Source organism: Odocoileus virginianus, chromosome 1, assembly GCF_023699985.2.
Source record: "Odocoileus virginianus isolate 20LAN1187 ecotype Illinois chromosome 1, Ovbor_1.2, whole genome shotgun sequence".
Taxonomy (NCBI): Eukaryota; Metazoa; Chordata; class Mammalia; order Artiodactyla; family Cervidae; genus Odocoileus; species Odocoileus virginianus.
The window spans coordinates 50,485,686-50,513,018 of record NC_069674.1 but is presented as its reverse complement, the minus strand read 5'-3'; the positions used below and the strand labels follow the sequence as shown (position 1 = coordinate 50,513,018).

The 27,333-nt window shown below is 36.9% G+C and overlaps 1 protein-coding gene across 1 annotated transcript in view; it reads right to left on the bottom strand.

Moving 5' to 3' along the window:
• Positions 1–8,694: 8,694 nt before the first annotated feature.
• ZNRF2 (zinc and ring finger 2) overlaps positions 8,695–27,333 on the bottom strand; it is a 101,325-nt gene continuing 82,686 nt past the window's right edge. The window contains exon 5 of the mRNA XM_070468081.1: positions 8,695–25,910. The gene's annotated coding sequence lies outside the window, so the exon portion shown is untranslated. The remainder of the gene's footprint in view (positions 25,911–27,333) is intronic.

The window sequence follows — 27,333 nt, the reverse complement described above, 5'->3', positions numbered from 1 at the left end:
AAAACTTAAGTTTTTTGTTTCATGTATTCTAGTTCTCTGTTTGGAGGAAATAAAATGGGTTATCTTGGTTAAGGTAGTAACTAATAAAATGGTTGAAACTATAATATAGTTACAAAATAATATATCTCACATATAATTAATGAATAGGGTCCACCTGCAATGTGGGAGACCTGGGTTTGATCCCTGTGTTGGGAAGATCCCCTGGAGGAGGGCATGGCAACCCACTCCAGTATTCTTGCCTGGAGAATCCCCATGAACAGAGAAGCCTGGCAGGCTACAGTCCATGGGGTCGCAAAGAGTCGGACATGACTGAGAGATTAAGCACAGACCACACACACCGAGGAACATTTATTTAATAAAGTGGTCCGAGTGCAAAGCAGTGACCCTTGATGGACTGAGCGACTCAGCATAGCATAGGGTTTAACTATTTATCAAGGATATGATTTTACTAAGAAGGGAAATTCAGTGTAGTAGGTAATCCTATTTTAAAGCAGGATTAAAACTTTTTTTTTAGGATTAAAACTTAAAATTACATGTTTACATATGTCTTAACAAATATTTAGGAAGGCTTTAGAAAGTTGTGTTAATGAAAGGCACACAGCTGTCACTGTCAATCACCATTTGGGTGATGTACAATAAAGTCAAATTAAAATTAGGGTTTTCTTGCCATAAAATGATCCAATTTACTCTGGGCTCAGACAGTAGTTTCTTCCTAAAAAATAAAAATATTGTGAAATCTATATATCTTTGGCGCACTCAAATTATTTTAACGAAGTTTCCCTTTTTTGCAAAAATTAAATTTCATATAATTGTCACCTAGAGCTGACTCATTGGAAAAGATTGTCATGCCGGGAAAGATTGAAGGCAGGAGAAGGGGATGACAGAGAACAAGATGGTTGGATGGCATCACCAACTCAATGGACATGAGTTTGAGCTAACTCCGGGAGTTAGTGAAGGACAGGGAAGCCTGGCATGCTGCAGTCTATGGGGTCACAAAGAGTCAGACACAACTGAGTGACTTGAATAGCAACTGCTACTAGTTTTACATTAAAAATGTGAATGTAAATGTAAAAATGTTTTGCAGTTAGATACTTCTATGTTTCTGTCTTGTCTCCTTGTCAACTCTTCTTTATTTTTGCCTCTCCCAATTTGAGAATGCTCAAACTTCCAATGTGTCTTTTACAATGCAATGTTTTTGGGGTATTGTACAATGCCTACTAGGTCGGAGAAGGCAATGGCACCCCACTCCAGTCCTCTTGCCTGGAAAATCCCATGAACAGAGGAGCCTGGTGGGCTGCAGTCCACGGGGTCACAAAGAGTCGGACACGACTGACGCGACTTAGCAGCAGCAGCAGCAGCTACTAGGTAATTTGTGATTTTTCTTCACCATACAAAGGGAAGAAAAACAGAAAAAACTGAATTTGTCAGGTGATTTGCATTTTAACTAAAATCTATTTTGAGAGATTATTTTCATTTTCAAAACTTGGGCTAGGAGAACAAAAACTGACAAATCATAAGAGAAATTTTAAAAAGTGTTTTAATATCAGAGAAAAATTACCTTTGAGTCCGGATGAAATAGACCTTTCCAGGAGACCTTACACCCTGGAGTCTCAATGATCTCAGAGAAGATGATCTTCAGATGAAGACTGAAGACCCTCAGATCGAACAGATGATAACAAAGCAGACAGCTTCTACCCAATACAGTGGAATCAGATGAATTTCCTGATGTCTCAGGGTTTCTTCTTTACTGCTAACCCTATTTGTTACCACACTCTGGTGCCCTCCAGCCATCACCTAATGGCTTAACAAAACACTTTCACAATTCCCACCTTTGACTTTCATTCTCCCACCTCCGTCTTTCATTCTCCCACCTTCTCTGCGATACAAGAAAAGGCGAAACCTCTTGTGTGTTCTTCTCAATCCAGTTACTGCTCTAAATCTAATTGACTGCTAGATTATTTTCACCCACAACCTGACCTCACTGACAAACTGACAACTGTTATTTTATATACTTCAGACAATAGGTCTTTTATGATATTTGAATTTCCCTCACATTTATTAACCCAAACCCTTCAGTCTTATAAAAACTGGAACCTAACCTCAAGTCAATACTTCTGCTGAAATCATTATTGTACTAACATTACAAGCTCATTAGGAGTAGAAACAAATGTCCCTATCTATTCTCCTCAGAGCCTCTTCAGCCTGATTTGAAAGAATTCTTTAACTCAGGAAATCTGCCTGCCTCAAGGGACAAAAGTTGACTCAAGTCTAATGTGAGTCAGCTCCCAATATAGTCTACCACCCCCCATCCTTGTTTTCAACCAATACATCACAGTTTCATGGGATACAGCTAAAGTAGAACAAAAAGGGAAATTTACAACATTCTATACAAACTCAGAAAACAAGAAAGGAAGGAACACTCCCCACCTCTTTGAATGAGCCCTCCATTACCCTGATACCAAAACCAAAGATACTGTCAATATATGAAAACTATATACCAACATCTCTCACAGACATAGGTGTAAAAAAAACTTAACTAATATTAGCAAATGGAATCCAGAAATATATAAAAGGTTGGCTCAACATTCAAAAATCAGTGAAACTCATCTTAGCAGATCAAAGAAGAAAAACCTTATAATCATCTCAAAAGAAAAGGAGAAAAAAGCACTTTACAAAATTCAATATCCATTCATGATAAACTATCTTAGGACACAATAACAAAGTGCAATTTCCTCAATTTTATAAAGGTCATCTACTAAACACTACAGCTAACATAAACCTAGTATATGAGATGCAAGGCTTTCCCTTTATGTTCAAGAACATGCAAGGTTCTCAGTTTTTAGCACTCCTATTCACATCACACTGGAGATCCGAGCCTGTGTAATAAGAGGCTGGAGGGAGGGAGGAAGAGGGGGAGAAAATAGAAAAACTCAAATACTTGCAGGAAAAAAAGAAGTTGGAGGACTCACACTACCTCATTTTAAGACTTACTACAAAGCACAAAGCTACAGCAATCAAGATAGTGTAGTACTGGGGAAGGGTAGAAATAAAGGCAGAATACAGAATCCAGAAACAAACCCACACATGATGAGATAATTGATTTTGACACAATATAATCAAAGTAAAAACAGTCTTTTTAACAAGTGGTGCTAGAATAACTGGACATTCACATGCAAAACAAAACAAAACACAGAAACAGCCTCAATCCGTACTTTGAACCATAGTAGAAAAAAAAAATTGGAAAAGGATCACAGAATAAAAATAACACTAAATCTTCTAGAACATGACTCAGCAATCTAAGGTTCATGGGCCAAGTTTGCCAAATATGTGACACAGAAAAGAGCAAGCTGGGGTAAGGAAACAGAATATGTGAGGGTAGGGGAGATTAGTGGGCTCATAAGGTATCCCCATTTTGTACTGCATGGTTAAGGAAGGTATCTCTGATACGGAAGGCAACAGCTGAGCCAAAGCAACAAAAAAGTGAAAGAAGATACTTGAGACCTGAAAGGTCACAGGCAGAGGGAAGATCAAGCGCAAAGGCCCTGGTGCAGGGGCTTGCCTTCTGTACTTCAGGAATATCAACGACCAATGCGGCTACAAGGGAACAGGAAGAAAGGTGGGGAGAATGACTCAGGAAGAGCCACTGGGATGCACACACACCCCAGATGCTGCAGGGTCTCTGAGGTCATGGTAAAGACTCCAGCTATGTCTGAGTAAGATGGGATCCATGGAGGATTTTAAACAGAGGAATAATATGATCTGATATACTATGGCATCTTATGAATACACAAACATAAGAGTCTGGAATGACATATACCAACAAATTAAGGAGGTCAAAATTCCTGGGGAAATGAAAAACATGCTGTTTTCTCCTGTGTGTTACACTTGGATTTTTGAAAATTTCTACAACAAATATCCATTATTTTCTTGAAATTTTTTATTTTAAAACATCTAAAGGAGGAATTATTAGAACCATCAACTAAAGTGACCTTTTTCTTTGCTTTACATCAAGCTCAAAATAAACATACACAGTCCATTTCAACTATGATGATAAGCAAAAACGAACATTAACTAAGCAGCATGTATATGGCTAACAAATGTCAGCTGCATTCAGGAAGGGCTTAAAGAGAATACAGTTAACGGTCAACAACTCTCTTAACTCGGACTACTTTCCTTCTTGCTTAAATTTAGTAGTGACTTTATTAACTTCACTTGCCAATTTTTGGAAAGCTGTCTGTACATTTCTCATAACTGCAAAGATTTCCAAAGCATCAGGATGCTGAGACCAAGAAAAGCTTTGGTAAGAAGCCCTGGTCAGCAGAAGACTTAGAGCAAACACATGCCATGGCATGGCTTGCGAGAAGTCGCCATCCCACCTATAGAGATGGTCCTTGACTCTAGTCCCTAGGTTCCTGTTCTAGTTAGTGACTGCTGTGTAAACAACCATCCCAAATTTAGTGGCATAAAACAAAACTGTCATGTATTATCATCTCTTACAATTCTGAGGGTTGAAAGATCTCAGCTAGGTTGTTCTCACCCAGGGTCTCTCCTGTAGTTGTAGTCCAATAGTAGCTAGGGCTGGGGTCAACTCGAAGGCTTCCTCACATATCTGGCAACTGATGTGGCCTGGGCTTCCTCAGAGCATGGAAACTTCCTGAGAGTCCCAGAGAGAAGCGGTATTCCCTTTTCTAACCAAGACTCAGAAGGCATTCAACATCACTCCTGCTGTTTTAGTTAGAATTAGTAGGGCCAGCCCACACTCAAGACAAATGAAGTTGATTTTTACCTCTTGATTGGGGCAACACCAAAAAATCTGTGGACATGATTTAAAACTAAGTCCACCCTTTGGCCTAAAGTCTACTAGATGGAATCGATAAGAAAATAAATAACCGATAAAAGGCATTAGGCTAAGTGTGATGAAGTATTTACAAATTACAGGATGTGGTTCGTAATAGGTTAGCACAATCAGAGGCAGCTTTCTCTAAGAAAGGGCATTTTGAAAGGTCTTATAGAATGGTAGAATATTATTAAGCAAGGATGTAAGAAAAAATTACCTAGACATCCATTCTTTTGGACTACCACAGAGGTCTAGTGAAGATGATGCAAATGATTTTAACTGGGGCTTAAGGAATACGTGAACCGTGAACTTCCAGATGTTCAAGTTGGTTTTAGAAAAGGCAAAGGAACCAGAGATCAAATTGCCAACATCCCCTGGATAAACAAAAAAGCAAGAGAGTTCCAGAAAAAAACATCTATTTCTGCGTTACTGACTATGCCAAAGCCTTTAACTGTGGATCACAATAAACTGTGGAAAATTCTCATGGAAATGGGAATAGCAGACCACCTGACCTGCCTCTTGAGAAATCTGTATGCAGTTCAGGAAGCAACAGTTAGAACTGGCTGGACATGGAACAAGACTGGTTCCAAATAGGAAAAGGAGTATGTCAAGGCTGTATATTGTCACCCTGCTTATTTAACTTATATGCAGAGTACATCATGAGAAACACTGGGCTGGAAGAAGCACAAGCTGGAATTAAGATTGCCGGGAGAAATATCAATAACCACAGATATGCAGATGGCACCACCCTTATGGCAGAAAGTGAAGAGGAACTAAAAAGCCTCTTGATGAAAGTGAAAGAGGAGAGTGGAAAAGTTGGCTTAAAGCTCAACATTCAGAAAACTAAGATCATGGCATCCGGTCCCATCATTTCATAGCAAATAGACAGGGAAACAGTGGAAACAGTGGCTGACTTTATTTTGGGGGGCTCGAAAATCACTGCAGATGATGACTGCAGCCATGAAATTAAAAGACACTTACTCCTTGGAAGGAAAGTTATGACCAACCTAGATAGCATATTAAAAAGCAGAGACATACTTTGTCAACAAAGGTCTGTCTAATCAAGGCTATGGTTTTTCCAGTGGTCATATATGGATGTGAGAGTTGGACCATAAAGCTGAACACCAAAGAATTGATGCTTTTGAACTGTGGTGTTAGAGACAACTCTTCAGAGTCCCTTGGACTGCAAGGAGATCCAACCAGTCCATCCTAAAGGAGATCAGTCCTGGGTGTTCATTGGAAGGACTGATGTTGAAGCTAAAACTCCAATACTTTGGCCACCTGATGCAAAGAGCTGACTCATTTGAAAAGACCCTGATGCTGGGAAAGATTGAGGGCAGAAGGAGAAGGGGATAACAGAGGATAAGATGGTTGGATGGCATCACTGACTCAATGGTCATGAGTTTGGGTGGACTCCGGGAGTTGGTGATGGACAGGGAGGTCTGGCGTGCTGCGGTTCTGGGGTCGCAAAGGGTCGGACAGCTGAGCAACTGAACTGAACTAAGGTACATGGAAAAAAACAGTATATGTGGTTGAAAAGGTAGAATTTGGTTACAGAGTTAAAGTACTGTGTTTCAAATACGAGGTGTGAAAAGCTCCCAGGCACACTCAGGTGAGGTTTAAGAGGGGGGCTTATGCTCAACTACAAATTAAGAGTCTAAACAAATGTGTCAACATTTAGCCCTACAACTTAAGTCCTACTCCCCCTTATCTGGACTTTGAGGTTTCCATTCAATCTGCCTTTACAGACAGAGGATCCCCAAGGTCTTTACACATCTGTCCTCTCTGTTTTAACCTCTACTGAGGCATTCCATGACTAACCAAGCAACCTACTTACCATAAGATAGCTTCAGTGATCAGCTGCATGAGACAAAAAGGGTTTGCAATTTCTGATACTAGGAAGTCCTAGACTATCATCTTACCAAGCTCTGCTTTTATATCCTCTCTATAAACTTCTGGGGGTACACTATCAAATTTCTGGGGCCAGGAACCCTGATATTCATACTCACAATTTTGGTTCAGTCAACTACCAGTGGTTTTCCCTTGGTCAAATCACTTAGCTTCCACAAGTTTCCTGTCAGTGAAGATGAGGTTGAAAATTCCTTTCTGAAAGGCTGTTGTACAGATTAAATGAGATATCTGTACTTAGCATGATGGGGGACAGTGAGTGCTATAAAATACAAGATATGGTTTTTATTAGCATAAGCTCATTACACAAAAGCCTGATAAAAGAACTATCAAAGGGTTGATGTCAATAGCTTAATAGTCTTATTTTTACCATCGTCATGTGTGGCTAACCTATGCCCTGGCATGAGATGACGCCACAGTTTCACTATATACTAAATTATATTCTTCAGTTACCTTCTTTTCAATTTATAATTTCAAAAGATACTGGGGGATAAGTCAATTACTTTCACACAACATCTTAACAAAGAAAATTAAACAGGGAAGAGGATACAGAACAATAGTGGAGAGTAAGTGATGTATTCACCAGATACTAACAGTGGTTTTACATATTTACTTTGGCAATTGTCTCAGTCTATAGGTTGTCCTTTCATTTTATGATTTCTTTTGCTATGCAAAGAAGACGGTAGGCTTGATTAGCCCCTCCCCACGTCTTTTTCTTGCTTGCTTTTACTTCTATTGTCTTCCGAGAGGGACCTAAGAAAACATTGCTACTATTTATTCCAAAGAATGTTTTGCCTATGTTCTCTTCTAGGAGCTTTATAATGTTGTGAATTACATTCAAGTCTTTAAGTCATTTTGAGATTATTTTTGAGGGTGTGAGGGAGTCTTCTAGCTTCACTTATTTACACGTGGCTCTCCAGCTTTCCCAGCACCACTTGCTGATGAGACTGTCTTTTCTCCACTGTATATTCTTGCCTTTGTCATAAATTAATTGCCCATGGGTGTGTGGGTCTATTTCTGGGTTCTCTATTCTACTCTATTAATCCATATGTATGTTTTTATACCATGCTATTTTGACTACTGTAACTGTGTAGTATTTTCTTAAGTCTGGGAAGGATATGCCTTCAGCTTTGTTCTTTTTCCTTAGGATTTCTTTGGTAATTCTGGGTCTTTGGTTCCATATAAGGATTACTTGTCCCACTTCTGTGAAAAATGACATGGGTGATTTGATAGAGATTACATTATATCTGAGATTGCTTTGGGCAGTATGACCATTATAACAATATAATTTTTCCAATCCAAGAGCATGCGATATCTTCAAAGAAAGTTTTTTTAAATATTAAAAAATATGTATTTTTAAGAAAGTCAACCATCAATCACTCTGTGGATGTGCCTAGCCATAAAGACACAGTTCAAAGAGCATTTTTCATACTCCATTAAAATGACAAGTAAATCATACAATAATGAATAAGCCAGTATCTTTCAAAAAAGGTGACAATATCATCACCGCATATATGCACTATTTACAGACTTCAGAATCCGTGATTCCCAACAAATTACATTTTAGAAATAATGTAAATATTTCAATGAAACTTTCCATGCAGAATTAAGCATTCAAATTAATTTGGGAAGCTAAAAATATGAATCTGTATCAACTGATTTTGAGTGAGAATTACAAATAAAACAGGTGGGTGTGTCATATAACACACCTACCTCATCACAAAGAAGCCACATATCCTAAGCATCATAGTAGTGGAAAGGACCCTAAAATTCAGTAATATAAGAAGCTAGTTTCTTTCAATGTCAAACTACCAGCAATATTATTTTTGTCAACAGCAATAGACTTATACACTGATATTCACAGAAATGTAGTTATTTGTTCAGAGAAACAGAAATACATACTTGTAAACATGTCTTACTCCAAATTAAACACTCAGTAAAACCATAGATTCTGTATTACATACTTTCCCTTTAATTCTGATCACTTCAAGAATGAGGATACCCACAAAGCTTGAGTCCCAGCTATAAATATTATCAAAATGTACACAAATAGTTCAAGGAATAAAGTTTGCCGTTGAGATTCTCAAAGATATCAGAGAAATAAGGGATATTATAGTCACTAACATCAAAAATATGCACTGTTATCACATGGACAGTAAGGTGGGTAAAGAATCGGCCTGCAATGCAAGAGACATGGGTTCAATTCCTGGGTCGGGAAGATCCTCTGGAGAAGGGCATGGCAACCCGCTCTAGTATTCTTGCCTGGAGAATTCCATGGACAGAGGAGTCTGGTGGGCTACAGTCCATAGGATTGCCAAGAGCCGGACAGGCCTGAAGCTGCTGGGCACACACACAGGCGAGTCTAACAATAGTAGCATCACAGTGGGTTAAGCAATGTAACAAGTTCTCCTCTGTAAAGTATCAAAACAATTGTTGACATCTGCTGGGTTGTCCTCTGAAAGATAAGTGGATTTTAAACTGGCAAAACCCGTGAGAAGGACCCATGATGTTCTCAGTCTTGAATGTCCCCATGACCGACTCCAGATTTGTGTGCTTCGTCCACAGCTGTGAGGATCTAGACAACCTCTATGATCGCATCAGCACCCGCCTGTTCTCAATGTTATTTAAGAACAGACGAGTGTTGATGCGATCATAGAGGTTGTCTTGCACATACTGCTTGAAGAACATGGCTGCCTTCTCAGATGATTTTTCTGCTGCTTTCTAGAAAGACAGACAGTTCTGTGCAGAATGAAGCCAGATTTTCAGTCCCTCAAGCTCTTGTTAAGAGTTGGTTAGAGGCAACATGGGATCCTGAACTACAAAGATCTTCATAACCACAAGGCCTTCTTGGTATTTCACTCCAGCAACTTTAAAGAAATGCCTACTCCCCAGACTTTTATAATGAAAGTCATGGATGTCTGAGAAATACTCCTCCATACAAAGGATCTGGGAGGGAGCAATGTCGGCAAGCTGGTTTCCCAGAATGGCAGCAAGCACCTCTGGGTCAGTAAGTTAGGAGACAACACCCTGGAGACTCCAGGAAGTGTCGCAAGCCAATGCTCCATGTTCCCTCATGTGGAGGTCATGTTGGGTTACTTTAGGGTCTGGGCGGAGGAGGGAGCTGGGTTAGTCTTCTCTTCAAAGGCCCTCCAGCCCGGCCTCACCTTACTCTGGAGGGGGCCTGGACCCTTGAGGCCCTCTGACTCCTCCAGGGCCTCTATGACCCACACGAGATGGAACCCAGGAGAGAGGAAGGCGGCTACATTCAGGGAAACTCCACTTCTACAGTGGCTGCAGACTCTACAAATGTGGAACTCCCAGGAAAGCTCTCAAGGAAGATTTTTTAGAAGCTGTTCTGACTTGACTGTCAGCTAACAATTCAAACACCAGCAATTCTCTATCCATGGCTAATTCATTTCAATGTATGACAAAAACCACTGCAATGATGTAAAGTAATTAGCCTCCAACTAATAAAAATAAATGAAAAAAAAATTAAATTAAAAAATAAAATAAAATAAAGTCAAACACTAGCAATTCTCAACACGGTTTGAGGTCTCACCTTGCTAGACAAGGTACAGTACAATATTTATGAAAATACTATCAAGCGAAGATTCGTCTATTTTACTAGTGGAAGAATGCCCAGAAAATTAAAGATCTTCCTATCATTCAGATTACAGGATCATTTACTGTGTGCAAAAATGTAAACCTATTCGAATACTTACAAACTGGTATCACCTTATCTTTAGGTCAAGTGCCAGGGAAAACTTCCAACATTTCTTAACCAAGAACAATTCCCAGTTTCAAAACATATTATAAACATTAGTTATCAGGACTGTGTGATACTGGCGCAAGGATAGACATAGATCAGTGGAATAAAACGGAAAAATTAATCCATATATTGACAGTCAACTGATTTTTCAAAAAAAGAAAGACGGAGGAAAGCATAGTCTTTTCAACAAATAGTGCTGGAATAACTGGATACATACACACAAAAGAATGAAAGTGGACCCTGACACCTCCTAATATACATAAAAGTTAACTCCAAATCGATCAAAGACCTAAATATAGGGGCTAAAATTGTAAAATTCTTAGAAGAAAACAGGTGTAAATCTTTCTAACTTTAGATTAGGTAATAGTTTCACAGATGACACCTACGCACAAGAAGCTAAAGAAAAAGATAAAACTGAACTTCATCAAAATTAAAAACTTCCGTGCTACAAAAGTCACTATCAAAAAAGTGAAAAGACAACTCAAAAAACAGGAGAAAATATTTAAAACTTTATAAATCATATCTAATAAGGGTCTAGGAATCCAGAACATATTAAAAAGAATTCTTGAAACTCAACAATAAAAAGACAAATAATTTAAAGATGGGGAAAGCATCTGAAGACATTTCGTCAGAGAAGATATATTAATAGAAATGGCCAATAAGCACATGGAAAGATGATGAACACAGATATGGAAATGCAAATCAAAGCCACAGTGAAATACCACTTCACAAAGTCATTAGGATGGCTATATTAATAAAGGTGAGCAATAACAGGTGTTGGTGAGGATGTGGAGAAATTGGAAACTATACATTTTTGGTGGGAATGTAAAACAACACAGCCATTTTGGAAAAAGTTTGGTAGTTGACAGAAAGTTAATCACAGAGTTACCATATGTTGACACACAACCCAGCAATTCTACAAGGAACATACCAAAGATTATTAAAAACAGACTTTTACAAAAAGACTTGTACATGAATGCTTACAGTGACACTATTCAAGATAGTGAAAAATGCAAACAATCCAATGTCCACCAAAAAAATATGGTATATTCATACAACAGAATAGTATTCAACCATAAAAAGAAATGAAGTACTACCATGTGTTATAGCAGAATGAACTTTGAGAACACCATGCTAAGTGAAAAACACCGAATACCAAGGAACACATATTCTATTATTCCGTTTAATGAAATGTCCAGAACAGGCAGATTCACAGAGAGAAAAAGTAGTTTAGCAGTTATCAGGGGTCAGGAGTAAGGGAACAATGAGGTATGACTAATAATGGGCTTGGGGTTTCCTTTTGGAGTCATGCAAATGTTCTGAAATTAGATAGCCATGGTGGTTGCACAACCTTGTGAATATACCAAAAATTATGTAACAGTATACTTCAAAATGGTGAATATTATGGTATACAGATTACGTCTCAATTAAAAATTAAAAAAAAAAAAAACGCAAACTTCTTGCCTGAGCTATGTTAAGACAGAAGGTAATGAAGCAGTATCTTTAAGTACTGAAGGAAAACAAAAAACCAAAAAAGGACAATGTATAATTCTATGACCAGCAATTTTTTTTTCAAAGCTGAAGGCAGTGATATAAGATTTAATATAAATCTATAATAATCAAGACAGTGTAATAATGGCATAAGTAAAGACCTATAGTTCAGTGCAACAGAAGAGACTCCAGAAATAGATCCACACATACCATTTGATTTTCAACAAAATGGCAAGTTAATTTCACAGGGAAAAGAGAATCAACAAAAATAAGCTGGAGAGTCATCTGGGTAAATATAAACCTCAATACTTACCTTCACAACATATACAAAAATCATTTCAAACTGTATCATAGATCTAAATGGAAAACTTCTGTGGCTTTGTATTAAGCAAGGATTTCTTAGGACACAAAAAGCATGAACAGGAAAAAAATAAATTGAACGTCAATCAAAACTGAAAACTGTTGCTCTTTCAAAGATACTGTTAAAGACAATAATAAGACAAGTCACAGACTGAAAGTATTTGCAAATCATCTATCTGATTAAAGTCTTGTATGCAGAATATATAAAGAACTTTGACAACTCAATAAGATTATGCATGACCCAATTTAAAAATAATCTCTTCGTGGCTCAGATGATAAAAGAATCTGCCTGCAATGCAGGAGACCCAGGTTCAATCCCTGGGTTGGGAAGATCCCCTGGAGAAGGGAATGGCAACCCACTGCAGAATTCTTGCCTGGAAAATCCCATGGACAGAGGAGCCAGAGGGTTACAGTCCAGGGGACCGCAGAGTCAGACACGACAGAGCAACACTTTCACAATTTAAAAATAAGCAGCCCTGTAAGACCTCAGGAATAAGTGGGTAAGGAGTACGGCACACTTTCTCTCCATAAAATAATAAAATCTGACAAAACTATCAAGAGTCATTTCAAAATTGGGAACTGACCCAAGGTATGCAACAAACAGTGACATTTACTTAAGAAAACCTATTGAATCTTGGCAAAACCAGTGGGAGCCCAACACTTCAGCCTGCAGGAGCTCCACCTGCCCCCAGAAATCTCTCAAGTTGGTGGCACTGTAGTTCTACCAGGGTGGAGCAGGCTGTATCTGCTGGAGGGCACTGAACTGATCTGGGGCAAGATCATGCTGAGAAAACTCATACTCAGGAGTACCGCTGAAACAGTATCATTTTGGGGGCAACCAGAGAAGGCCAACATTACAGCTAGCCTGATGATGAGATGCTGGCTGTGGCAAGCAACAAGTGAACACAACAGCAGAAACTTAACATGGTGATATGGGGATGAGGTAATAGTAAGCCTCCAACATATCTCAGGCTGGCATGGGATAGAAGGCTGCATGCATGCATCCAATCCAGCAATTTTACTTCTAAGTACTTACCTAAAATAAATGAAAAAATGTATATTCACGCAAGACCTGAAGGGGAATGTTTCTAACAGCATTATTCATAACAGCCAAAGAAGTGGGAGCAACCCAAATTTTATAAATTAGTAAATGAACAAATGTGGTATATACATACAATAGAATACTATTCAGGAAAATTAGGCAGAGTTACTCACACTTGCTAAACGTGAGTGAATCCCAGAAACATGTTAGGTGAAAGAAGCTAGGTGCAAAAGACTGTATTTTGTATGATTCCCCTTTTATATGAAATATCTAGAAAAGGGAAATGATGAAGACAGGATATATTAGTGGTTGCTAAACTGCTGGAGAAGGAGGGAGAAATGAGGAGTGATTGCTAATTGGTATAAAGTTTTCTTTATGGTGATGAAAATATTACAGAATTAGATATGATGAGGATTGTACAACTTTGTAAATATACTAAAAAGCCATGGACTCACACTCTTCAAATGGTCAGATTTTTATGGTTCTGTAAATTATACTTCAACAAAGCTATTCAAACAGTTGAACAGACCTTTCACCAAAAATATATGAGGGGCAAATGAGCACATAAAAAGATGCTTAACATTACTAGTGGTTGGGTCAGTTCAAACTAAACTACAAGATACCACAACATATCCACTAGAATGGTCTAAATTTAAAAGACTGACGAATACATGTGCTGACAATGACATGATAAACCCTAATGTGTTACTGGAGGAAATGTAAAATGATACAGCCGACTCTGGAAATGGTTTGGTGGTATCTTATGAAGATAAATATTTACCATACAACTCACTAAATCCACTCCTAGGTATTTATTAAAGAGAAGTTAAATCACATATCTACATAAAGATTTATATATAAATGTTCATAGCCACTTTATTCATAATAGCCCCAAACTAGAAATAGCTCTCACCAATAGGAGAATGGATCACACACTACTAAGTCAGTCATATTCATATAATAGAATACTACTCAGCAATAAGAACGAACTGATTCAAGTAACAACACTGATGCCTCTCACAAATATGCTAAGCCAAGCAAGCCTGACACAAATAAAGTACATGCTGGACGTTTCTGTCTTATCTATAGCAGCATAAAGTAGGTTAACGGCTGTCCAGGCCCGAGCGTGGATGGGGGAAACTGACTGTAAAGGGGCTTGAGGAGGGAGACTCTTGAGGGGGATGGAAATATACTCATGTTGGTTGTAGTGATGGTTTCACGGGTGTATGTGAATCCAAACTCATCAGATTGTACAAAACATCTTACTATGTAACATTACATTAGTTGCTTTAATAAGGTGAGAAGAAAAAAATGGATTAGAAATATAACTGTCCTCATTGAGGAAACAGATCTCTAAACATGGAAATGAGTTAACACATCTATCTGGCTGTCTTTACTGCAAACACAGAGTTTATAGCACTTTCATCTATTTTCACTTGTTTCAGCAGCACTGACACACACCCGGGTCAGGCACAAGGTACAAAATTGCTACCAGATGCACAAATGTTTTCTAATAACTTTAATAATCTTATGCTTTGAAAGATAAGACAAAAATGCTTATTCAAGAACCAGGTTAGAAACTTCCAGTCATAAGATTAATAGGTATTAGGGGTCTTATATAGCACATGAAAAATATAATTAGTATTGATGTATTATATAGGAAAGTTAAGAGTAAATCCTAAGAGTTCTCATCACAGTTTTTTTTTCCTTTTTATTTTGTATCTGTATGAGATGATAAATACTTAATGAGCTTACTGTAGTAGTCATTTTGTGATGCATGTAAGTCAAATTATCATGCCGTATACCTTAAACTTACACGTGCTTCATAAAACTAGAAAGAAAAAGAACTAGGTTTTAAGCATCCATTTTATGGCTGATCACCAACTTCTAACAGGAATACAGCACCATATAGCTGCCGAAGGGCAGGAACTATTTCAATATATGCATAGTATCTTGTATCTATCAAATATTCACTAAATATGTGCTAAATGAATGAACCACTTCAATTTACCCTGCATTCAATTTACTCCCACACATTCTTCTTTATGGTGAAAAGACGGAAGATTACCAACATTAAGAATGAAGACTATACAAGACTACAGCTACTCACATGTCCACACAGTTACCACAGTGGCTTTCCAGTGATTGACGTGAGTGTAATAAAATGCTTTTTCAGAATTATTAACTGCTACATTTTTCATTCCTTGCATTCCTGGTTGCTTATGGCAACTCAGTGACTCACTGGCAGCTGCGGCTTCAGTAGGGAGAGACAATAAGGATTAAGACAAAGACATTGTTGCTCCTATTTCCAATGCCAAAGTCGACTTCTTAAGAGCCAGAAGAAAGGACAAGAGCCTGTTTTGCTCTGTCACAGCCATGTCCTGGAGGCAGAAAGGGCTTTCAAGAATCCAGAAACTGCTGTGCAAATCAAGGTTGTGAGCCTCGTTGAAATAGGTAGCTTATTCTATGAACCATGGAGTTGGGAAGAACGCATGATAAAGGAGTAGCTTTCTAGTTTAAAGAGTCAAGAGTTCAATCAAGCAGGAAAGAGAATTGGAGGGGATGAAGCTACAGCTTAGTTGCAGAGGTCTGCAATACGCTAGGCATTCTCCTCAAGGGCTGACCCCTTATTTTTGGGGTGTGAGAAAACCCTAGATAAGGGGTGTACACTGGCTACACAACAGTATCACACCAGAACAATCAACTAAGAATCTTTGCAGTGGAATCTTTAAAGAGCTGCCTCTGCCTTCCCTTCCTACCTTCTGAGTTGATCTCATGTTTAGTCAAGTGTTGAGAATCACTGGCTTATGGGGATCTCGAAGCAGAAGAGCGTAATATCTGTCTTCCCTGGATGTGGTCCATCCTTGTAGACAAGCTCCCTCACAATCCCACCCTCTGACTGCTTTCAACAGCTCACTATGCTGTGCTATGTGTGCTAAGTCACTTCAGCCCTGAACGACTCTTTGTGACCCTATGGACTGTAGCCAGCCAGGCTCCTCTGTTCATGGGATTTTCCAGGCAAGAATTCTGGAGTGGGTTGCCCTTTCCCCAGGGGATCTTCCTGACCCAGGGATCGAACCCATGTCTCCTGAACTGCAGGCAGATTCTTTACTGCTGAGCCACCGGGGAAGCACATCAGCTCACTAAGAGCACAGAATCCCCACACCAACTGGAGAATATCTTATCGAAGAGAGTTTAGAATTAACTATTGGTGACTCTCAAGCTGGGTTTTGAAGACTCAGTTTTGTGAATGAGAATCAGGTGAACAAGCTTAGAAGTTTAAGCATGGATATGTGGTAAAAACTCAACCACCGACTAAGAAGGCCTGAAATTCACAAAACTGTCCCCACAGAGCTCGACAGAGGGGAAAACTCAGACAAGTGCTATTCATCAGCACTGCTCACAATTCCTATTGGTCATTTGGCTAAAACACCAGCCAAACTATCAATTGGACCAGTTATTCAGAGCCTGTGTGTACTCACCAAAACACTAATCACAGCAAAAGTCAGTGACACTATGGAAGATAGTATGGAGATTCCTTAGAAAACTATGAATAAAACCACCATATGACCCAGCCATACCATTATTAGGCATATATCCCAAGAAAACCAAAACTGAAAAAAGACACATGTACCCCAGTATTCACTGCAGCACTATTTACAATAGCTAGAACATGGAAGCAACCTAGATGTCCATACAGATAAATGGATAAAGAAGCTGCAGTACATATATACAATGGAATACTACTCAAGCATAAAAAGGAACGCATTTGAGTCAGTTCTAAGGAGGTGGACGGACCTAGAGCCTGTTATACAGAGGGAAGTAAGTCAGAAATATAAATATAGTATACTGATGCATATATATATGGAGTCTAGAAAGATGGGACTGATGAACTGATTTTCAGGACAGCAATGGAGAAATAGACACAGAGAACAGACTTACGGACACGGGGCGGGTGGCGGGGAGGGAGGGGGAGAGTATGGACAGAGAAACATGGAAACTTACAATACCGTATGTAAGACAGACAGCCAATGGGAATTTGCTGCATGACTCAGGGAACTCAAGCAGGGGCTCCGTGACAATCCAGAAGGGTGGGATGGGGAGGGAGACGGGAGGGAGAGGACATGGGTGTACCTATGGACGATTCCTGTTGATGTTGATAGAAAACTACAAAATTCTGTAAAGTAATTATCCTTCAATTAAAAAAATAAAGCAGCAAAAAAAAGTGACATTTATGAGAGCACACAAACAGGACTCGTTAGGCCATCAACCTTTTCAAGATATTTCCAGCCTTTTTCATAAAAAAAAAAAAAAAAAAAAAAAGCTGGAAACCCTATTTCCATTTAGTAACAAAATAAGACCAGCTCTGCTCATGCACAGTGAGAAACTCAGGTCTCCAAAGTTAGAATTACACGGCTTTCAAAAACATTCACATTAAGGACAGAGTAGAAAAACCACCTCCTAGTCATCTGGACCTGTGTGCCTAACTAACACAGTAGCCAATGGTCGCATGTGGCTCTTCAGCACTTTAAATAAGGCTAGTTCTGAACACAGATGTGCTATAAATATATATACCCAATTTCAAAGACTGAAAAAGAATGCAAAATACTTCATTGATAGTTTTTACACTGATTATATACTAAAGTGATAATAGTTTAGATACTGAAATACCCTAGCAAGGCCTTTAGCTTTTGTAATGTTTGAGTTCTAACAGCGGTTGAACCATATACCATTTAACTTTGTTGATGGCTATCCTCTGAATACTTGGACATGAATCCTTTTAACATTTACAGATTTAATAACACTTTAATTATTAATGATTTACTTTGAAAGGTTCATGACATACAATAACTTGATATTTTTCTGAAATACAAATTTACATTGTAATACTGTACAATTACAACTGCTCTCGGTTATCCAGCTACAAAATGATCAAGACAATCCAAAAGCATTTAAATCTCAAACTGACTCTGTTGGGAAGATATTTTTTGTGTCATGTGCTTTTTAAAATCTCATAATGAACACTGAATTCGTAATTTTATATGGAAAGAACCATAGAAATAAAGCTCTGTGTGACAGAATTTAACAACTGCTAACAAAGATCATAATGCAGCCAGCAGCAATCCAGAGTCTTCCAGGAACTGGTCCTCTTTTGGTCCTCTTGCACAGCCTAACTTACTCATTCCAACAGCAGTATCCATTAGGACAGCAGGATTCATCCTTCCCGTCTATTTCTAAAAATACTCTTCTTCCAAGAGTAGAAGACTGGTACACAGAAAGAGTACGGGAAAAATGACTCAAAGAGAAAACTTCAAGAAAGCTTCAGCGTGCATCTCAGCATTTCACTAAACACACCTAGGGGAGCATGGCCCTACTCCAAGAGGTATCTGAGGTTAAGGGGAAGATTAGTGGTGGAGGAGTCCAATTCACCCAACCTAGATGTCAATAACCTAGTTCGGTGTAGCCCACTTACCATATATTTCTAATAGTGTTGGCCACATTTTTATCTAGACTCCCCCTAAACACTAAAGACAGACAGACAGACACACACACCAGCTGTTCCTGTCTGGTTCTCTCAAGGCTCTGCTTCCATTTAAGATCCTTCAGGTCAAAACTGGTTCTCTTTATCTTTGGTTCTCCAGCAGATTCTTCAGCATAATTGGCTTTCCTCAGGGAAAGATTCCACCCTTCAAGATGTGGGAAAAGTACCAGCTGAAAGTTGTCTTGGTCTTATCTGTCACCCTTTACATCTAAGTGACTACCAAGGTGAGTTACTGCTACTCTTCACTTCTCTAAGTTCTTCCTTTTTGCTCTCCCTTATTGTCATTGCTTTAGTTCTGCTCATCATCTTGCCTGAATTACTATAAATTTTCTAACATGTCTGCCACTAGGCTCATTCCTCTCTAATCTGAAGGGTGAATCTGATGTCTTTTTCCTGCTAAAAATCCTTCAATCTTAGTTTGGTATATACATACCTTCGATATTTCTTACCTGCTTACCTCTCTAGACATAGCAACTTTCCAGGAGGGTTATGATTCTATGTGCTATGTTTCTGCCTGAGAATACTCTTCCCAACCTCCTGCTTCACATTTCCTTTTAATGGATTAACGACGACTACTTCTTAAAGACTTAAGGTCATTCTCTTGCCTAGTCTGAGCTAATGACCCTTCTCCATACCTCCACAACAGCCTTTACTCCTTAGCATATGTTTGTTTACTTATTTGCTTCACATACTAAAAATTAAATTCCTGGAGATCAGTTATTCTTGATTTCTATATTCTTAGTTCCCTAATAGTCCACAGAACCAAGCAGTGCTTAATATGTAACTGCTGAAATAATCTTCAGATTTCAGCAAGAGGGAAGATCAGAATCCACCCTGTCCTCTATTACACTTATGTTTCTTAAATCAAGGTCTATGAATTACTCCTATACTTCATGAATGATGAGAATAACAAAATTTATTCACAAGTGGGCAAAAATATTTTTATTTATAAAAACTACTAACATTATTAAGTGCTTACTCTGTCCGGTGCATACACGTACTTTCCATTTAATCCTCACAACAACCTTGAGGTAGGCAGTAGTATTACCTGTTTTTATAGGCAAAAGCGAGGCACAGAGAAGTATATTGCCAACATTAAGAAGATGGCAAAACTAGGCACTGTGGCTCCAAAATCCATGTTGTTAACCACTATGCTAAAAAATTCAATACCTCTTCCATCATGAAAACTGTGTTTCGAAAGATTAATTACTCTCCTTTTAAAAACATAATGGAATGTTACTAAAATACAATCTAAATTTTAAGTTATGATTGTGCACTGGCAGACCATCATTCTTCCCTAAAATATAATAGCTCTCCAATCACATTTCAATTACAAATTTACAAAATAGGTTTTACATTAGAAATTTCACAGTATGTCTCTTTCCTTATCATTACAGTAGTGAATAAAGGCCTCTCTGTCCACTACCACTACAAACAGTTGTTTCTTAAGCTACTGCAGAATTTTAATATTTTTTTATTCAATTTTTGTGGCAATGAGTATAAAAAAATAAAAAAACCTGTGACATAAGTTAATTTGTGGTAACCTTTCAGAATTCAGATAATTATGTTTTATTGTAATGTACTGTCAACTTCTAGACATAGGTGGATATGACAATGTTCCCTGAAAGAATTCTTCTCTTATTTTCTACTTCTAAATAGTGGGATAATTTGGCAAGATCATTTGGAAGTCTTATTTATTAAAATATTAATAATGAATTGTTCCACTGTAGAGCATACAAGTTGTTCCCAAAACATCTTCTCTATTTCTTGTGATTGATGCTTTTGATACCAGGAAAACCATTTCTAATAGAGGAAATTAAAAAGTATTATAGAAGAGTTGAGGAAATCATGACCCTCTAGAGCAATAGAGGTAAATATCCATTATTATCATGATTTTCAAATAAGGAAACTCACACAGTCATTACAAAGCAGTAAAATGTAATGGAGATCAATAGCATCATCAAATCCCCAAATCTCTTGTATCTCTCTATAGGATCTGCTAACTCTATTAAATGCACACAGATGCTCAAAACACTTTTGACTAACAACGAAACCTTTTCCAGATGCTGGCACCAGATTCACTGGTAACAGGTTGCCCAGAGAACTCTTAAGTTAATAAATAGAAATCATCAGTACTTACCAATCTCAGCATACTAAATGAAAAAGGAAGTCATGAGAATCTAGTAACAGAAGAAATTAGTCACTTCTGATTATAAGACTTGCAATCCTGGAAGATGCCACACAGTCCAGAGCAGAGTTAAGAACCACAAAGTTGGTTACCAGATACTATAATATCACTTTTAAAAATTTCATTTCTTTCTGGGATGTGAGTTTATGCCATGCAACCAACAAGCAACCAACAATTTATCTTATTAGCTATTGGTCTAAAATTAATGATGGCTTAAATATCTGAAAATATGCCAACGCCCCTTAGTAATGTTGCATTTTTGACTAAAACTAAACATTATCAAATCAGATTTTCTTTGATGTCTTTTATTCTCCATAGAGAATCAGACAACTTAAAAGACAAAGTATTTCTGATTTAATACAAGAATTCTGTGATTTGAAAAGAATATCCCTAACTTAAGCACATTCATAGAATATGGTTTATTTGTAGTATTGTCTAGTGAAAGTCACTGAGTTGTGCCTGACTCTTTGCAACCCCATGGACTATAGAGTCCATGGAATTCTCCAGGTCAGAATACTGGAGTGGGTAGCCATCCCCTTCTCCAGGGGATTTTCCCAACCCAGGAATCAAACCCAGGTCTCCCACATTGCAGGCAGATTCTTTTACCAGCTAAGCCACCAGGGAAGCCCAGTATTATCTATTATTACAAAAAATTTTTACCAGCTGTTCCTGAATAAGGATCACTACTACCCTAAGTAGCAATTTCCTATATATATATATATATATATATATATATATATATATATATATATGTAAAAAATCAAGTAACAATTGAGTTTCAGAATGAAAAAAATCTGGATAGAGAAGAAATGGGGGCAATAACACAGATGATATAACTACCATAATGCTTCTCATAATACAGCAAAGAAAAAGATCAGAAGTTACATACTTCAGAAGTAAAGGGGAATGGGCCAAAGACAAAATACTGGCATGCTAGATTTTTCTTTAACTTAAAAAATATGTGTACATGAACAAGGGACACTTCACATTTAACCACCCCACTGTCAGTATTTTCTGAGTTCATCTCAAGATAAATCAGAATGCAAGAAAATAGCCCATATGAACTAAAAAGCTTCTTGCAACTAACAAGTTGTACTGTATTTAGAGCAATATGTATCTCTATGCAGTTTTCTAAAATTCTTAATAATCTAACTTATCTAAAAACTTTCTCGGTGGAAATGTAAGATGACTATTAATATCAATCTATAATAACATGGATGTCAATCAGATGGTTAAGTCAATTATTCTTGAATTTTAAAAAAGTTTCATGCTTTGTTCAAATGTAATTTCCCTTCTTCAATTCTATAAGTTAGTAAATTAAATTAGGTAATATTTACATTAAATTACAGTCCTTTTTCAACTAAAGGAATATCCTTATGTCTTGCTATAATGTTAAACAACTGCTTTTAAACTCCACTAAATCCAAATTTAGAAAGCAAACTAAACTTTGAAAAAAATCTGGTATTTTCATTAACTCAAGATACATACTGCAAATATGCTCCTTCAGGCATTTTGGGGCTACATTCCAGTAGACTGTTTAGTAGGTGAAAACTAAAATAATTGTGTAATATTCAAAAGAAATAGAAAACTTGCACTAAGAAACAATCAAAACCTAAAAAGTATCCAACAGTTAACAACATGACTTTTTAGTTGCTTTGGCTACTACAAAAAATGAGTTAGAGAAACCATTATCTATATTTCAATCACAAACATTACTCTTAAAACGCAATCTGTGTCTAATTTAGGACCAGGTCTTAAAAACAGAGATTAAGATTCTTCTTAGTTTATTTCTCTGGGAAAGAGCCAAAAGAAGACAGAATAATTGTACTCATATACATCCTTACACTCTTTTATACATTCTGGGGGAAAAAGATCAGCATGAGTCAAAATTGGCAATAAACCCATTATAAAGAAAAGAGTGGCACTAAGGTGAAATTTCAGAATATACCGCTTTCTATATACCTAACTGTGATCTTACTTAAAAACAAGTATTTACAAAGTTTCTAGAAAACTAGAACCAACTTGATAACTAGGGTTTCACTCTTTGTCTCCATAATATTCAGCTGTTAGCAGTTTCAGCTACATGTTCAAACATCTAATGTCATTTTATGTCCTACTTAAACTATTCAGTGTCTTTATATAAATTTATAAATATTATAAGTGACATGCACAATATTATAATATTTTCCAGATTAACAATTTTGACTTTAAATAAAAACTGGAGCATTTGGACTTAAAAATTTTTTCAATTTCTCAATTCTTTTTTTTTAAAGTCACTGATGGAGACTGAATTTAAAGTTTAAAAAAATGCTACCTTTTGTAAATTTTAACAAAAAGGGATCACTATGAACAAATTTATTAATAAGTAAATACTGTTCTAAACAAATAATCAAGTAGCACTTGACACTGGCAAACAATGAACTTGCTTTTAAACCACAGGAGCTTCTATTGTAGGAGCTGCAGCACAGAACCTTATGACAAGCAAAGGCTAAGTGAATAAGATGGTGAGAGTATGGTACTGGATAAAGAAGGAAAAGGGAATTTAGGCCAATAAACTTTAAAAGTCAATGAGTAAACTATATCAGAAAATCAACTTCCAAGAAAATATCAATACCTAACTACCACAGCTATAGTAAATCTTTTCCTTTAAGAATGGACTACAAAGTAATTCTTACCATAACATACTAGTAGAAAAAAAAAATTATTCACATTCTAAGAGGTTTTTCTTGGGGGTGGGGTGGGGTGGAGCGGGGTGGGGTGGGGTGGGGTGGTGTGGTGTGGGGTGTGTGTGTGTGTGTCACTAGAGAGCATGCACACGAGAGCAAGAGAGGGAGAGAGAGCTTACAAACCTGAAAATGTGAACTAAAAGGCATTCATGTTAAGATTTCATGATAACAAAAAATTTAAGGAGAATATTTTCCTTGAGGAAAGCATATTTTCCACAACTGGTTAAAAAAGCACCTATGAAACTGTGCCATCAGCTTGTCACAATGGAGGTTTAGGATTCCTTAATCAACTGCACCATAACAAAAGGCATTTCACAGCATAACTTTAGGGAAAATGTTATCTGCTCTAGAATCACACAAATAGCAATTAGAAACTCTTTTTTAACATTTTTTATAATACACAAGTTTTTCTGGGTAGCAGCAGTTGCTCCTGTACGTGCTCTTTTTAAAAAAATATGAAACAGAAGCAACAGAACAAGGGAAAAAAATTGAGAAGGATAAGAAGAGCAGCAGTAAAAAAAAAAAAAAAAAAAAAGCAAATACTTAAATACATTAAAGAAAGCTTAAAATAAGGAAACAGTACTGTGTAACTCTTAATTATTCCGAGTAAAGTGCACTGCTTAAATTGTTCTCTGATAACATTTTCCCTATGTTGAAAACATGAAATTTATGAATAGGTATTTTTGATACTAAAAAAAAAAAAAAAAAAAAGACATTCATTGTTGCAGCCCTGATAGCTCTCTTCCAGTATTCTTTAACCATTCAGATGTATTTTGTGGGAATATTTATTCACATAATTTTGCTTAATACATTTCTTTCTATACAAGACTGAATTTAAAACTCTCTGTAACATTTTAATTATAGTAATAACACATTAATAAATTATAAATTAACAAAATCTTTATGTCTGCTTTAAAAAATCATTTATCAAATGCTAAACTCCAGACTATCTGGAAAATTAAAGATGCAAATTGCTATAAATCTGGCATCCCAATTAAATTCTGATTTTTACAAGTATATAAAAATGTCCCTCAAATTATTCCAAGTCCACTCAAGAAAATTTTGTTTTACCCTTTTCATAAGTTATTAAAGTATTACAACCTGCTAAACATTTTACCTAAATGTAGGAAAACTGCCTGGAGATGCAAAGCACATTACAAGAAGAGAACAAATAAAAATACCCGTTAAAACAAAGTTATTATAGCTGGCAGCACTTAAAATTGGTAATTATTTTTTTTTTAAGTTGCATAGCTGCAAGATGATTCATTGCTGATTACCTGTTGAGCAGTTTTATTTAAAAAGGAAGTAACATATTTAATAAATTGCAATTCAGTAGATAATCCTAGATTTAATTAATTAGAATATTATATGTAACTTGATTTTTTTGTTCTTTGGACTGCATTCTGATAATGTTAAACCTTTAATTTACAATAGTAACATACTGTAGCTTTCCTATGTAGAAGCCTATTTTCTACTCTTGGGGGAGAAAAAAAAATCGAAGAACTTGAGATCATGGTCTACATTCAGAGAATGTTTTACTGCTTGATTACATTTCTTGGTTTCACATTTAAGACTTTAATTTTTAAGAAGTAAATTACGTGGTCTTCAATTTAAGAACTGATGAATGCAGGAACATCATGTTGGGAAAATAAAGGGTCCCCAAACTAAAAACCAAAACAAATCAAACACAAGTAGTTGTGCAGCCCTAGAGAACTTAATAAAAAGTAAATCAACTTTTAAATCAGTTAACTTTGGCGTCTGAATACAAAATGTTCATCAGTATTACCTATGTAGATGACTACTAAGGGATGTGCAGCATTTTCAAAATCCCTGTGTGTCCTTTATATGCATGTTTGGTACACTGAGTTCTGTGGCAATTGTCCTCTCTTCAGCAGGATTTTTTTCTCCTGTATGATTGTCCATCTCTGCATTACTGAGTCTCACAGAACTTAGATATCTGGCTGAGTGTGCCTGCATTTTTGTTTTTGTTTTTCCAGAGACAGATCATATCCTCTTGGTTTTTCAAGCATCCTGAAGTCAAGGAAACCTGTGTAAAAGCAGATACATTCAGCTTAAGCAACGGTCCATAATAGTAACACAAATCAAAATTAAACACCTACTTCCCCATGAAAATTTTTTTAGACTGTAAATTTTCATACACTTGGCATTTTAAAAAGCTGATAAAAACCTGTGTTCTGTAAAAGAACAAATCAAGGACACCAAAGGACAAATTAAAGCTTAAAACTGTTACCAAAAAAAAAAAAAAAAACCAACCCACAAACAGTCCTTCCCCCTCCACAATAAAGACTACAACAGAGTAGAGAAAGTACAAACACATACACACATACACAATTCATTGATCCCTTTCCAAGTAACCCAAAATCTCAAGTTAAAAATAGTAAATCATCTCCTGACTAATCAAGACCTTAGATATTCATGTATCTGTATTTTAGACTGACTACTAAATTCATATGCTGAAGAGTATCGGTACATGTTGCCTTAAAAAAAAAAGTTTTAACAACACCGAATCCTCTTCAAACCCATACACTTTTAATCTAGGACAGTTAAAGAGATAGGAGGATTCATCATTTGACAAAGGCAGTCAGAACAAAGACAAAATGTGAGTTGAGGAATCCCATGTCTATACATTCTTAGAAATGACTCATCATTTGAAAAGATCCATAGAGACAGATTCCACTGATTCACATCCAAACTCAGGTTCCACATTGGGGGGGAAAAAATAAAACTAAAGAAGACAGAAGATAACACTGATACACAGGGTAAGGAAACTGAAATGCTGTTTAAAACCAACACACATGATGTTGCCCATAAGATGAGATGCCATGTTGCCACATATCCCATAAGCTCGCTGTGACATGAAAGAACGATTTAGCTGATTATACTAGGTAATAACAGATTTTATATCATAAAATTCCACTTACAGACAAAAAAGTTTATTGACTAAAAAGACAAATTTTACTTATGGGTGAAAGACTTAGACATATTGCTTTGGTCCATAAAATACTAAATTTCATTCTATTAGCATTGGTGTTAGTACTTCATAAAAAGCTTTTATAATTTTAGCCATAGCTTTACTTTAGTGACCCAGATGTAAGGTGACACTGAAGACGTTCCAAAGCATCTTCCTCTTCAAAATCCCTTTAACAAAGTGAGATAAAAGCATACATGCATGCATCCTCAAAATATCACTCCCATCCCCTTCTCTTACACAGTAATCTAATTCCAATTCATACTTTAAATGTGTCAAGGTATGATCTGAATTATCTCATAGTAAAAAGGTTCAAAAGCTGATAGTCTAGCCAGGACTTCGTAGTTCACATGTGTAATCCTACTGTTATTAATTAATACAGAGGTCTCAAAGTTGCAGCTCTTATTCCAGCTGCAATAGCTGTTACTAAGTTACCTGAAATCTCCTTTGTTAATATTCTAATCTGTTGCTATTAAGTGAT